The sequence below is a fragment of the Protopterus annectens genome, chromosome 7.part1 (genome assembly GCF_019279795.1).
Source record: "Protopterus annectens isolate FY-2018-M chromosome 7.part1, PAN1.0, whole genome shotgun sequence".
Classification (NCBI taxonomy): Eukaryota; Metazoa; Chordata; order Ceratodontiformes; family Protopteridae; genus Protopterus; species Protopterus annectens.
Genome location: NC_056740.1, coordinates 353,658,735 through 353,674,637, shown reverse-complemented (window position 1 = coordinate 353,674,637; position 15,903 = coordinate 353,658,735). Strand labels below are relative to the sequence as shown.

The 15,903-nt window shown below is 45.3% G+C and overlaps 1 protein-coding gene across 6 annotated transcripts in view; it reads right to left on the bottom strand.

Annotated features, from left to right (window-relative positions):
- LOC122807767 (sarcolemma associated protein) overlaps positions 1-15,903 on the bottom strand; it is a 2,306,558-nt gene that overhangs the window by 1,082,181 nt on the left and 1,208,474 nt on the right. The gene's annotated exons all lie outside the window — the stretch shown is intronic.

Below are 15,903 nucleotides of genomic sequence, written 5' to 3'. Positions count from 1 at the left end.
ACATCTGAACTTAGCAGTTCTCTTTGGTATTCCTAAAGCCCACAAATGCAGAAGCCCCCCCCACTTTAGACCCATAGTGGCAGCATCATACTCTAAAACTGTACCAATTTTTAATTGGTTAGATAACATTTTGAACCCTATTGTTCAAGGTTTTATTTAAAAGATTCATGGCATCTTTTAGAGTTGTTACGTGAATTTAATTTGGAAAATTTTGATATATCAACTATATTTTTTGTAACACTTGATGTCACTTCCCTTTATACAAGTATAGATCAATAATTTGGAATTGATTTATTTAAGGAATATTTGACTGGTTTTACTGACTTTGACAATGTTAAGATCAACACTGTTTTGATGGAAATGATTTTGGAAAGTAATTTTTTTAAGTTTGGAACTAGTATTTTTCAGCAAATCTCTGGTGTGGCCATGGGTTCTAGAGTGGCTCCCTCTTTTGCTAATCTAGTTATGGGTATGTGAGGGATGAAATTTCTTGTGACACATCCTTTGGCTAAGAACATTTTATTTTACAGGTGTTACATTAATGATTTTTTTTTTTTTTTGTGGCAAGGGAACCTTGACAGTTTCCAGCTATTCTTGCAAGACCTGAATTGTTCAACCAGTTTTTTGAACTTTACCCTGGGAAGGTTTGGGAAAACAAACTTCCTGGATATTCATTTGGAACTACTTGACAGTTTTAGTTTCAGGAGTAGTATCCACAGGAAATCTACCTTTGTCAATCAGTACCTGCATAGCGACAGTCTTCACCCCCAACATACGAAAAAAGGGGTTGTCAAGGGACAACTTATAAGGTTGTCGTTTGACCAGTGAAGATTCTGTTTTTGATGGTGAGGTTAACAAACTGACTGGATTTGGTGATGTTAACAAACTGACTGGATTTTTTTTACAGCCAGGGGATATGATTTGTTTTGGTTACATAACATTGTTGCTGAAGTTATAACTCTCAGAGGCAATTTAGCTAGCCCCATTTTGAGAGGCAATTTCAGTGTAGCAAGTAGGGTGAATCAAAACAACAAGATGTTTGAGCTTGCCTTCCCACTGCCCATTTCAGATGGAATGGACATTATTAGGTGTGTTACTAAGGAAAATTGGAAGGTGTTGCTTGGACATTCTGAATTGGTGAAAATCATGGGTAATGAACCTTTGTTCACTTATAAAAGGGTATGTAACATAAGAAGTATACTTGAAAGTACTTCTAAGACATCACACAATGGGGTCAAAGACCCTGTTGGGACTTTTGCTTGTGGCCATTGCAGGCAATGTAGATACACAGCCAATTCAGGTTCTGTTGAGTTGAAACATTTCAAGAAAGTTATTTGGGCAAAGGACAGGTTTACATGTGATTCTGTGGGCATTGTTTATCTCGCAGTATGTAATTCTTGTACCAGTTTTTATGTTGGCAAGACCATCAGGTCACTAAGTAGAAGGATTTATGAACATGTGTTGGCAGTGAGAAACAAAGACAGGAATAATGCACTGGCACGACATGTTTTATGTAAAAACTTTAAGAAATTTACATTCTTTGTTTTAGACAAAGTAGTTTGTGGTCCTTTGGTGGGTAATTTTAAAGCCTTATTAGAATGCAGGGAAACTAAATGGCAGATCGCTTTAAGAGCAGACTACCCTCCAGGACTAAATGAAACTAATAACATCAATTGTTTTTCTTCAGTTACAAAGGCTTTGATGTAGTGGAGCCAAGCTGTTCACAAAATGGGCTTTATTTGATGAAACACTGTGTAGTAGTTTGTTATTGTTGACCATTATATATATATTTTTTTCATGTTTTTATATAAATACAATGTTAAAAAAATTTGTAGTGTACTTTTAAATTTTCACAACATTACAGTGACTATTTAAATAATTTATTTGAAGCATTTTGTCATTGGATGATTTTTAGCACGACGGGTATTTAAAGAGTGGTTTCAAGTTTTTGTATTTATTCTGATGCAGTTCCTGGTGTTTTATTAAACAAAATAAAGCTTATACGTTTTGTGGTCCGGTTCCTTCTGCAACTCTGGTTTGCTGCTTTTTCATTTTTACTTTGTTCTTTGGAGGTGTTTAGCAGTTTCTGTTCTATAGCATGTATTTTGAAGCTTAAACGCTTGACAAGATGAACAATTTTGTATATGTTAGAGTACTGGTAATTTTTAGTTGCAGCTACAGTCTTAGTAGGCCTTATGTTGTGTCTTTTAAATTGTGCTTTTATTGGACTGAATGGGTATAAAGTTTTGGGTTAACATTTGTTAATTCTATGCTTGTTGTATTAACAAGATTAATTGAAATGTTTTTCACATGGTCTTTGGAAAATGGATTTAAGCAACAGTGTGTCGGAAAGCATTTTATCTGAAGTTTTGTTATTTTACTAAATGAAAAGTGCTTTATGTACATTTGTTTGTTTTATTAAATTCATTGTGTGAGTGAAAATGTGCAGACCTCCTTAATCTTTGTTTTGCCAAAGATGTTGAATATCCCCAGGATATGCATTGCAATCAGAAACCACTGGGATGAAATCGCTCATTACCATATCCTCACCCCACAAAGAGGGTAAGAATGGGTTCCTCCAGTTTGTTCATGTACCAGACCACTCACACATACTCTCCGTTTGGACAGAAATCACACCCTTGGGGAGAACGTCCTGAAAAGCTTGCAACACAAAAAGGACTGCCCTCGTCTCCAAGACACTGATGCACAGGCTGGCTCAGTAGTAGACCAGGTCTCCAAGATAGTCCTCCCTTCAAAATGCCTTCCTCCACACTCAGAAGAGAGGTGTACATCTTGACCACAGCCTGAGGACGGGAAAGAAAGTACAGTTGGGTAAAATCTTGCCATAATGGTACATGTCCTTCACTGTTGCAGTATTCATTACAATAATGATCCCCTGCCAAGCATACAAAGCCTTTAGGCTGTTTTAAGGTACGCTGTGCATCACACTTGTGCTCCTTGCGTAATGTAGGGCATAAAGGTAACATATGGACGTACCATCCTCAGAACTAAGATCCCCAGTAGGAATGCCAGACCAAGGAGAAAAATAAGCAATCAGTACATCCAAAAGAGAAAGACCAGGGGGAGGAGGAAGGGAGTGAATACAGCAACATGTGGTGATATTTTACACAACTCAACTATGACCTTCCATTTCACTGTTGCAGTACTCATTACAACAGGGAGAGTGGCAAAGTTCAAGAAGAGAGGGAGGAGGAAGGACCTACAGAGCTCTCTAGGAAGCCATGAAGGATGGCCCTAGCAAAATCAGCTCTAGCAATGGAGATGCCATCCAACTTGTAAGTACTTAAGTAAATGTATGCACAGAAGTTCAGGTAGCTGCCTCAAGAACAGAATTAGTATCTAAATCCTTGAAAAAAGCACCAGAAGTCATCACAACTCTATCAAAATGAGCCTTAACAGAAGGAATGCTCTTTCCATGAAAGAAATGGCCTTAGAAATCCAAGAAGAAATACTTTGCCTTGGACACAACCAATCCTAAGGACCTACGATAAAAGGAAACAAAGAGCTGATCAGATTTCCTAAAAGTCTTAGACTTATCCAAATAAAATCCGAGCCGTCTAGTCACATTCAACATGTACACCTTCTCACAGGCAGATTGCAGAGAAGAGGAAAAAAGTGGGTAAACAGACTGATTAAATGACAACTCATTCATCACCCAGGGCATAAAAGGAGGATTAGTGCACAGAGATGCCCTGTCCTTATAAAACATCAAAAATGAGGACAAGACATAAGGGCTTGGGGCTCAGACACCCGTCTGGCAGAAGTAAGGGCCACAAAAGTACAGTCTTTGAAGAGCAATGTTGCAAGGAAGCTGAAGGCTCAAAAGGAGCCTCGGTCAATTTTTCTAAAACAAAATTAAGATCCCATGGAGGATGAACAGGCTTCCTGGAAGTCCTAATACGAAGGACACCTTTAAGGAATTGTTTAGCTTCAAATCTAGACGCTAAAGCAGGTGATAAAGGCAGACAAGCAGAGATACCTGATAAGTGGGCCTCAACTGAAGAATAAGCCAACCCAGTATTGAGCAAGTCACACAGACAAGAACCACAGGAACATCCAGAGAAAGTGGATCCAGGTTACCAGAAAGACACCAAACAGAAAACCTCTTCCATTTGGATAAGGAAAATTTCCTAGTATTAGGTTACTTGGTCTCTTGCAGGACCCTTAGCACATCCTTAGAAAAAAAGGTGTCTGTGGAATCAAAATCCTATCACCCACAGTGTCAGATGAAGAGTGGACAGCTGGGGATGGATGAGAGATCCCTTGTCTTGTGCGAGCAGGTTAACCATGTGAGGTAACTTGTGATGATTGCCCTTAGCTAAATGTAGAAGAGGAGGGAACTAATGCCGTCTCGGCCAAAAGGGAGTCACCAACAAGATTTTGAGAGCATCCTGTTGAATTTTAAACAAGGCTTTTGGAATGATAGGAAGGGAAGGAACGGCATAAAGAAACATCCCCTTCCATGAAAAAGATAGGATATTCACCTTCCAAACCACAGGACCTGGGACTCTGGCACAAAATAGAGGAAGCTGTCTGTTCAGAACGGAGACAAAGATCTATTTGAGGAGTACCCCACTAGTGGACAATGTCCAGAAATACATGTCTGTGAAGTATCCATTCGTGGGATTGAGTTACACACCTGGCTCAGATAATCTGCCATAATATCTTAACCTGAGGGAACGTAAACTGCCTGTAGAATCATTTGATCCTGGATAGCCAGTTCCTACACTAGCAATTACAACTGACAAAGAAGATAAGACCTTGTCCTCCCCATTTATTTACATACCACTTCACTGTGGTATTGACTGTAAACACCTTCAAAGGTTCTGGGGAGAATGGTGAAAAGACTGAAAAGCCAGTAGAAGAGCTCTAATCTCCGGACAGTGACGTGTTCTTTTTGTTGATGAGAAGACCAGACTCCCTGCACATTTAAGGAACCAAAAGCTGCTCCCCATCCCAAGCCTGAAGCATCTGTGAAAAGCTCCTGAGAGGCAAGAGGTGGATGAAAATGGAGCCCTGGTTTTAGATTCAATTGCTGAATCTACCACTGAAGTTCCTTCCTGAACGAAGGCAGGAAGGAACTACAAATTCTGCAGGATGAGAAGGTTGAATCCAAACTGACTTCAGAATCCACTGAAACTTTCTCATGTGGAGTTTGACCAGAGGGAGCATAGGAATGGTGGAGGCCATTAACCCCACAGCTCTCAGAAATTCCTTGCCTATCACTGAAACCAGTAGAAGTTGCTTAAAAAAAAAAAAAAGGAAATGAGAGTCGAGGCCTTGAGAGGAGGCACGGAAGCCAGCATAGGCACAGTCTGAATCCTGCACCCCAGAAAGACAGATCCTGAGGAGTCAAAGGACTTTTTGAAATTTATAGTGAACCCCAGGGCTTTGCAGAAGGGAAATGGCAAAATGGAGATTTTGCAATAAGGTCTATGGACAGGATGCCTGAAATAGGTTATCCAAGCAGGGAAAGACCCGATCCCCTTTAGCATGCAAAAGGCAATCACAAGAGCACGGCATTTGGTGAATACCCCTGGGGCAGTAGAAAGGCCAAATCGTAAAGCAGAGAACTGAAAATGCCAGAAAGCAGCAGGGAAAAGCAAAAACGTCCTGAAAAACAGATGAATTGGGATGTGGAGATGAGGATCCTTGAGGTTTAGAGACACCATATAAGCCTGAGGAAGCAAAAGAGGGAACAAAATCTGAAGGGACAACATTCAAAAAGAGGGAACCTTCACAAAAGAGTTTAGATGAGAAAAGTCTAGAACTGGTCTCCAAGTACCCTCTTCCCTGGGCACCAGAAACATTCTGGAGTGAAACCTCCCTCCCCTTTTGGGACACAGGAACCTCTTGAATAGTGCCACGAGTCAAGGGATCTTGAAGCACCCCTAGAAAGAAAAAGAAGTTATGTACTCACCATAATGTTCCATCTGAGTAGGTACTTCATTTGTCTGCAACCTGTGGGTAACGGATCCGATCTCGGATCCGAGCCGGCAGCTTTACTAACTAAAAGATCTGAGTTCCTAGCTCCTCCCCTTACCCATAATCCCCTGCTACATACTCCCTTTCCCCAGATCGAGTTTGCCTAAACTAGCAACCAAGACTCTCAACCGAGGACCATAACCTACTGCCTAACTGCATGAACCAATGTCATTCATAGTCAGGAAGCACGATACTGGATAGGGGGCATGGAGGAGAGGTCGGTTGCAGACAAATGAAGTACCTACTCAAATGGAACGTTATGGTGAGTACATAACTTCTTTATCTGAAGTAGTTACTTCAGTTGTTCTGCAACCTGTGGGACAGAGTCCCCAGCTACCTAATAAAAAACCCTGGGAGGTCCTCAAGGAAGGATATTCCAGAGCACCGCAGAGCCAAAGGAAGCCCTACTCCTGAATATCATATCCAACTTATAATGAGAAATGAATGTATGAGAAGAGGACCAAGTAGCTGCTGAACATATATCATCCAGAGGAACTCTGCACCAAAATGCTGCAGAAGTAGCTATGGAACGAGTTGAATGAGCAGGTTTCCCTGAGGCTAAGTAAGCATGGATGATGCATTGTGAAATCCAGTTTGATAAAGTAACTTTGGTAATAGTCTTACCTAAGGATGGCTTGGCAAAGGACACGAACAATTGATCAGACCTGCGAGTAGCCTTCATCCTGTGCATGTAAAAGTGCAGTTGTCTATGTACGTCCAATTTGTGTAACTTATATTCCCCTTTGTTCTGGAAGTTGGGAAAAAATACTGGTAAATTAATCGACTGATTAATATTTGATTCAGAGGCCACTTTGGGCAGAAAGGAGAGGTTAGTCATAGGTTCATAGGTTCATAGGTTTATACTAGGCTATCTGCCCTAAGGCATTTATAAGCCTAGCCCAAATTATTGTGGCTTACGCTACCCCTTATATGAAAAAATACTGTGCCCATTAGTTTGTTGTGCCTCTGTCCAGCAGTGACACAGAGTTGATTCCTGGGGTAAACCTACGATCTCCCATCCACAGGTCTAGATTTCTCTTGAACAGAGTCAGCGAGGTGCTCTGCCTCACATGGACCGGGATTTTATTCCACAGCATAGGGAGTCTCTGAGTGATAAATCTATCCCTCCAGCACGTCCTATTTATATCCGTGCTAAGGTTTAAGTCGCTTGCTCTAGTGGTTTTGGTGGATTTGGATTTTTTGAGGTGGAGCATGTCCATTAATTCCGGGTTGGACATGGCCTTGTATGTCAGGCACATGTCACCTCTGAGCAGACGGTATGCGACTGAATAGAGCTGGAGTTTCTTCAATCTGGCAGCATATGTCCTGAGAGAGACACTATCCTTATGAAAAATTAGATAAGGGGGTCTCATGCAAAGCGCTTGAAGTTCTGAGACCCTCCTGGCTGACGTAATAGCGAACAGAAAGGCTGTTTTCCAGGATAAAAATTTTAATTGAACCGAGGCGGCCGGTTCGAAGGGCGGACTCGTTAATGCCTGCAGAACCAATGTCAGGTCCCATGGTGGAACCGCAGTCTTAACTGGTGGCTTCAGCAGAAAAATTCCTTTCAAAAACGTTTTGCATATTTTAGCTGAAGCTAACGATCCCAGCCCATCTCCTATGTCAAAATGAGAGAGGGCTGCCAACTGTACTTTAACTGTAGATGCACTGGCTCCTTGATGAAAAATATGTGACAAGAATTCAAGAACAGTTGGGATAGGGACGGTAAAAGGATCCAAACCCTTGTCTCTAGCCCAGATGGAAAAATGCTTCCACTTACTACTGTAAATTTTTCTGGTAGTAGGTTTGTGCGCTGCTACCAGGATGTCTTTCACAGGTGAGGAGATACTGGGAGTCCTTGCCATCAGTGGAACTGGATCAACCAAGCCGTGAGCTTGAGGTTTTCCAGGTTCGGGGGCTGCAATCCCGCAGGATGCGAAATCAGATCCGGGATGGGATCCAAGATCCAAGGAGGAACTACACTGTGAGACCGCAGATAAGGGAACCAGATCTGGTGAGGCCAGAATGGGACTATGATGACAACTTTGCTCCCCAACCTTCGGGCTTGCTGTAGGAATTTCGTCATGAGAGGAAGAGGGGGGTAAGCATAGAGGAGACTGGGTGGCCAAGCGTGAACCAGAGCGTCTCTGGGGCTCTCCCCTGGTGGGGGAATTAGAGCGAAAAACTCGCTGCACTTTGTGTTTGACGGAGAAGCAAAAAGATCGCAGCAAGGTCGACCCCATTTGAGGAAAATCTGTTTCGCTACAGACGGGTTCAGAGACCACTCGTAAGGTGTGAGGATCAAGCGACTCAGCTTGTCCGCAAGAATGTTGGACCATCCCAGAATGTGTGTTGCTATCAGAAAACGGTTGGTGGATATCGACCATTCCCAAACTCTCATGGCCTCCCGACAAAGGGGATAAGATCTGGTCCCTCCCTGTTTATGTACCAGACTACCGCCATGTTGTCTGTCTGTAATGCAATAGTCCCCAGGGGAATAAGGTCGTGAAGAGCTTGCAACGCTAGAAGCACTGCCCTCACCTCCAGGACATTGATATGCAGAGCGGTCTCCAAGGGAGTCCACGTGCCTTGGATGGTCCTGCCCATAGCATGCCCCCCCCCACCAGAGGCGAGAAGCGTCCATGGTCAATGTGGCTTGGGGTTGAGGCATCACGAAAGGTCTCCCTTCCCGCAGCTCCCGAGAGTGAAGCCACCAGAGGACGGAGCCCTGCAAACCTTGCTCAGAGGAATAGGAGTGTCTAAGGGGTGTAGCAACAGAGACCACTGGACTTGAAGGGTCCATTGAAGAATTCTCATTCACAAACGTGCGTGCAGAGAAAGACTGATTGCTGTCGCCATAGAGCCCAGCACTCTCAGGACTAATTCTGCTGATGGGGCTGGGGACTGAAGAAGTGCCATAACATGACGTGACAAACTGCTCAATCTGTCTGATGTTACAAGGGCGAGTATTTATTTTGGCCCCTATGAATTCCAGAACTTGTACAGGACGAAGGAAGGATTTCTGGAGGTTTATAGAGATGCCCAGACACTGGGCAAGAGTGAGAGAATAGTCTCTGGCAGAACAAAGCTGATGCCTGTTGGAGGCAGTGAGGAGCCAGACGTCCAGGTACGGAAAGACCTGAATGCCCTGGAGTCTCAGGTGGGCTGCAACAACTGCCATGACCTTGAACACCCTGGGGGCTGTGGTGAGGCCGAACGGAAGAACCCTGAACTGATAATGACTGGCTCCCAGCCGAAAGCGGAGAAACCTCCTAGATAGTCTGTCCATAAGAATATGGTAGTACGCATCCTTGAGGTCTATGGAGCACATCCAGTCGTTCTCCCGAAGAAGAGGGAGAATTGATTGCAGACAGACCATCCGTAACTTTTCATTGGAAATGAACAGGTTGAGGGAAGAAAGGTCTAGAATTGGTCTGAAGTCCCCCGTCTTGGCACTAAAAAGAACCTGGAGTAATTGCCCAATCCGAACTGGTCTGGGGGGACATGCTGGATGGCTCTTTTTACTAGCAGCTTCGAAACCTCTGAAGCTGCCGCCTCCCTTTGATCGGGTGGGACATCGGGGAGGCGCTTCATAGGAGGGGGAAGACTTAGAAAGGGAATGGTGTAACCTCTGGATATGATTCGGAGCACCCACCAATCCGTCGTAATAGACTCCCAATTTTGGAGGTGCTCCGACAGACGCCCCCTGACTGGCTCCAGAGAGGGACAGCCGGGTAAGCCCTCAGGGCTGTTGCGAAGGCCTGTCCGACAATGGTTCTCTAGACCCGAAATTACGCGGCTCCCCTCTGCCCCTGGGCAGGCGTCCACCTTGTCCTTCTCTGCCTCTGAAGGACGAGGGGTCCGAAGCTGGACGGGACTGCTGAGACTTCCGGAACCACATCTTCTTTTGTCCCCTCTGATTCCTAGAGAACGACTGTTGGGGATTAGAGAAGTGGACTCTGACGGCAGACAGCATCTTCCCGTCCTTCTCACTTTGGACCAGCGTCTCGCGGACGGTCTTGCCAAAAAGCGAAGAGCCGTCAAAGGGCGCATTCGCGAAGGACGCCTTGAAGGGTTCTGCAAAATCGCAAAGGCGGAGCCAGGCGTGACTCCGAAAGGCGACCCCTGCTCCACTAGCTCTAGCCGCTCCCTCAGTGGCATGGGAGAATAGCCGCATAGACGTGTTAGAAATAGATTTCAGAGTGGCCATGCGAGTTGAGAAAGTCCTCTTATCCTCGGCCGTCATGGACTCCGGGGGAGCCCCACCATATTCCTTTATTAAGTCTCGCTGGAGTCTGATGACATGCGCCATGTAGTTCAGCGCCCTTATAGAGAAGGTGGCTGAAGCAAACATCCGCTTTCCAATGCGGTCCAACGTCCGAGATTCCTTATCTGGAGGATGGACCGAGGAACTCTCCTGTGTTAGTTCCTTCATCGAGGTGGCCGCCACCAACATGGCATCTACTGGTGAACCCTTAGACCAAGCCTGCTTATCCGAGGGAGAGCTAAGAATTTTATCTTGCCTTCTTGGAATTGGCTCCACGGTGTCCGGCTCCTTCCACGCCCTAGTAGTAATTAAGTCTACCAGGGGGTCAGCCGGGGGGGACACCCAGGAGGTAGACGGGCCTGCATCAAATGCCTCCAGAAACACATACTCGTCTGAGGAAGGTTTTTGGGCAGACCACCCTCCTCTAATTCACATTTCCATGATGTCTCCAAAGGAGACATCCTCAGGGGATGATCTTGGGGAACCTTCCCCTTCATCCAAATCTGTGTCTTCCGTGAGGGTCTCAGGGGATTCCAGGTGTCTCCCTTTTGCACTTCTGTTTGCGAGGAACCTCCTCGGTGGGGCTATCAGAGGAGGGCTCACCCATGGGGTCCTGTTCCCCTAAGGGAACTAACTGGAGTGTCGGTGCAGGCTGACCCAGTGGCCGGATGATGGTGGATAGACCCAAATGTGACGGGGGGGGGGCGGGGGATCCGCTGCCCGGACCGGGGATCTGGAAGGTCTCGACAGAACCCTCTCCACTACCTCGAATGCCGAAGGCGAACCGCTTTCCCCGGGCTCCGAAAACAGCCCCCTCGGCTCCGAGGCAGGGATCGGCGTCGGAGCCGAAGCGGTCGGACCCGAGGGGGAAGTGTGCTCCGACCTGAACGGAGCCGAAGACACACCTACCCCCACAGACCCGACGCTCGGCTCTCGGCTCCGAGAGCTAGGATCCGACAAGCTCGAGGGTAAAGTCGGCGTCAAAGTAACTGGTGCTGTCTGAGCCGACAACTCCCCGGTTCCGAAATGGCCCGGATCCGACGACTCCAAGACCCCAAACTGGGTCAGAGAAGGAGCTATCGGGGTAAAGAAGGGGACTGCTCCCCCCCCCTGGAGGGGTGGAAGCAGGAGCACCCCCATTTGCATTTGAATCTGCAAAAATCGACGCATCATCCGATCCATGTCCGTGTCGGCCAGGCTCCTTGTCGATCTAGAAGAGGTCGTCGAGGTGGGCCGGGAGGGCCACCTCGAAGACCTCGAGGAAGACTCCTTCTCCGGCGAGGGTAATTTCTCAAATTTAGGTACAGGAGAAACAAACACAAGTTTTAAGTTCCTGTAAAGCCTTGTCCTTATCCTGAAGAGGCTTAAAGCAGCAGCATCCATGACAAACAAGTGTTTATAATCTAGACTACCATCCATTAACTTAGCCTTAACATCATCAGGCAAAGGTTGAAGATGAAGCCAAGAATATCTCATCACAGACCAAAACGCAGCAGCCCTAGAGAAAGTATCTGTTGAATCATAACTACACTTGATGGAATGGTAAGTGAGCCACCTGGGAGGAAGTCCCTAACAAGGAAAGGATAGAAGCTTTCCCTTCAGAGGCTGGAAGATCAGAAATCACTTAACAGGCCTCGGAAAGAAGAGCCAAGTACCACCTGGATATATGGGTGTGATAACCAACAGCCCTAAAAGCTAAGGTAGCAGAGGTGTAAACATTTTTAGCTAACCTCACCATGATTCTGCTATCTTTATTAGAAGGCAGTAAAGAAGACTTGTGTAAAATCTTACCATAACCATAGATGTCCTTCTCTTCTACGTTGCATTATACTTTACATATGGGAAATCCTCCACTCAAGTCACCAGACATCCAGCCAACATACATCTTTTAGCTACTGCACTTTCCCACTTTTTGGTATGTGGGACATTGCATGTACAGCCTGGCAAACATCAACCATAAAAGGAGGACTGCACGTACAAGTCCTCAGAAGTGAAATTCCCCAGGAGGAACACCAGTGCAAGGAAAGTAAATCTACCATCCAAGAAAAAAAAAAAAAAAAAAACAAGGTATAGGGGAAGGAGGGAGGGATAGAATACTGCACTATTCTATATCCTTCTACTCAATGTTGCAGTATTTTTTACATATGGGAGAATACCAAAGCTTAGTAAGAACCCTGGGAGGAGGAAGGAACAGAGTAGCTTTCTATAAAGCCATGAAGAATGGCTGTAACAAACAGTCCAGGACCTAGAAATATTATCCAGCTTGTAATGCTTGGAGAAAGTTTTAGTTTTATCCAAATAAAATTTAAGTTGGCTATGCACATCCAAGATGTGTATGACCCTTTCACAGGAGGAATGAGGAGAAGGAAAAAAAATGTGGGCAGCTGAAGAGATTAACATTAATTCATTCACCACCATGGGCATAAAGTAAGGATTAGTAACAAACCGCGTTCACCACCATGGGCATAAAAAGTAAGGATTAGTACACAAACAAAACTTATCCTTATGAACAACAAAAAAAGTGGAGAAGCCATTAAGGCCTGAATCTCAGAAACCGTCCTAGCAGATGATAAAGAAAAGCTTTCCGGGTTTAAAACCTTACAGAAACTGAAGCTGCAGGTTCAAAAGGGTCTACAGTTACCTTCTCTAAGACATAATTCAAATCTCAAGGAGGTGGAAAGCACAGTTGTGTACACTTATCATAAATGTAGATGTTCAAGTGTATTCACTGTTGCAGTCATCACATTTGGGTTATCTGCTTGCAGTAGCCCTCAGTTGGCCTGATTAACAAAGTCTTGGATCCTGCATCGGTTGCTGTCCCTTCTTCCATTGACGTTAGGTAGTCAGAGGTAGAAAACATGCAGCCGACGCCATTACATTAGTTTTTCTTGCCCCATGTTTAATCATAGCCTCACCTCAGGCTTCATGCCCACTGAGTGGCGCACAGCTACAGTTATCCCACTCCACAAGGGGGGATCCGACTTGGATCCCCGGAACTACCGTCCCATCAGTCTGACAAGCCTGATCTGCAAGGGCATGGAACGCATTATCATGGAACTTATAAACAAAGACACTGGCAACCTTCAAACACCGTGAAGGGCCGATCTTGTCTCCTGAATCTGACTGACTTCTTTGAATCAGTCTCCAGAGCTGTGGACAAGGGTAAGGCATCCACACAGCCTATCTGGACCTCACCAAGGCCTTCAACACCATCCCCCAACTCTGGAATCATAGATAAACTTACTAAGCTGGGCATAAATCCCTACATCACTCGACGGGTTGCCAACTGGCTTACTGACAGAACCCAGACTGTAAAAGTATCCGACTCCAAATCCAGCTCCAGACAAGTGGAGTATCTCAGGGTTCAGTCCTGGGACCACTCTTGTTTGGCATCTACGTCTCTGAAGTACAGGCCAACACTAAGTGATTCTGGCTAACAAGGTTTGCAGATGACTGCTAACAAGGTTTGCAGATGACTGCAAACTGGGAGCCATTACTGAATCCCCAAATGATGTGGATATTCTACAAAAGGGCCTTACAGAAACAGATGCCTGGTGCCAGAGCCATAAGTTCAAGCTTAATGCCAAGAAATGTATAAGTTATCCCCTTTGGAAAAAAACATGTACCCATGAATTACCACATAGGTGGCAGTACACTAAACATCGAAAGTGTGATGAGAGACTTAGGGACACAGGTGGACAGTGGTCTCCCTTTTGATAACCACATCGCCACAACAGTCAGGAAATCCTTCTATGTGGCACACCTCATCACTAAGGGCTTTTCATCCAGAAAAAAGGAGGTCATTGTCCCACTGTACTCATCCCTCATTAGAACCATTATAGAGTATAATGCCCCGTTTGGTATGTAAATCACAATACATCGGCAACAGCTGGAAAGGCCACAGAAATACCTCACTAAAAGAATCACAGGCCTAAAGCAGATGCCATATGCTGACCATCTAAAAAACTCCAGCTATACTCTGTGGCATATCGTCTACTCACAGGCGATCTCTGCTAACATACAAGATCATGTCAAACCCTGAGCTGTTGGACATGCTCCACTTAAAGAAATCCCAATCCCTCACAGCCACATGCTCCAGGGATCTAAACCTTGTCATCACAATGAACAAAACATGCTAGAGGGATAGGTTCCTGACCCAGAGACTCCCCATACTCTGGAATAGACTGCCCATACATGTCAAACAGAGCACCTCCTTGGCCCTCTTCAAAAGGAACCTTGATGACTGGATGGGAGATAGGAAATTCACCCCAGGGATCATGTCAGTCACCCTGCTAGACAGGGGTCCAGAGAAGTAAATATTGTGGGAAGAAATATCCAGGGAATTGTTATGGCTAGGCTTGTACAGGTCCTAGGGTCGATAGCCTAGTACCACCCTATGAACCTAAGATGTCAGGTGCCCCCATAATGGGAAGCAATAAAATGTTGTAGTATCTTTCGGCTTTTCCCGGTTAGGGGTCGCCACAGCGGAACTCCGGTCCGCTAATGATTGGCAGTAGATTTTTACGTACAGATTTGCCAGCCCTGACGCACAACCTTTAATGAAGGTACACCCATTCATGCATGTCTCCACACAGAAGACCCTTTGGCTGAGAATCGAACAGGACAATGTCTTCCTGTGAGGCGACAACGCTACCACAGCACCACCTCCGCAGTAATGGGAAGCAATAAAATAAATATAAATATATACAAGGATATACCTCCAATAAAAAAGCAAATGCACCAAAAAGCTTTTGAGCATACTAAAGGAGAGTAGAGATGTAGCCAAAAAAAATCAGGGGGCTGGAGGGAGGGGAACCAGGATTGCAACAGTAAATACACTCGAACATCTACATTTATGGTAAGTGTACACAACTGTACTATGTTCTTCGTGTTTCACTGTTGCAGGCATCACATCTGGGTAGTTTCTCAAAGCTAAGGATGGGAGGAGGAATTTAGATAGCATTAGGACCAGCTCTAAGGCCCTGCAAGACTGCAGTGGCAAGGCCAGCTCTGGATTTAGAGAAAAATGGCCAATGGTAATGCTTGGTGAAAGTATGTACAGAACTCCAGGTAGTAGCTTCTAGGATGTTCCTGGAAGGGAGACCTCAGAGAAAGGCTGCAGAGGTAGATGCAGCCCTGGTTGAATGGGTCTGATCCCCTGTGGGATAGGTTTTCCATGGTGCTTATAGCAGAAATGAATGCAATGGCCTATCCATTTAAAAATGGTTTGCTTTGAAATAGCCTTCCCCTCTGCCCCTGCAGCAAATGCCACCAGCAGTTGTTCAGATTTCCTTTGAGGTTTAGTCCTGTCCAAGTTGTCTGTGCGCATCTAAGGAGTGCAGTATCCGTTCCCCCTTGTTCTGTGGATTAGGAAAGAAGGTTGGCAAATGAATGGACTGGCCTGAAGGAGGGATTGGTTCTGAGGGACACCCTGACCGTATGAAAGATGATGAAAGGCTCCACTGCCATAAGGGCCTGTAATTCAGATACCCTTCTTGCGGAAGTGATTGCTAAAAGGAAGGCTGTTTTCCAAGAAAGGAATTTTAAATCTGCACTAGCAGCTGGCTCGAAAGGAGGAACAGTGAGTTTCTTCAATACAAAGTCAAGGTCCCAGGCTGGAGTTGGGGCTC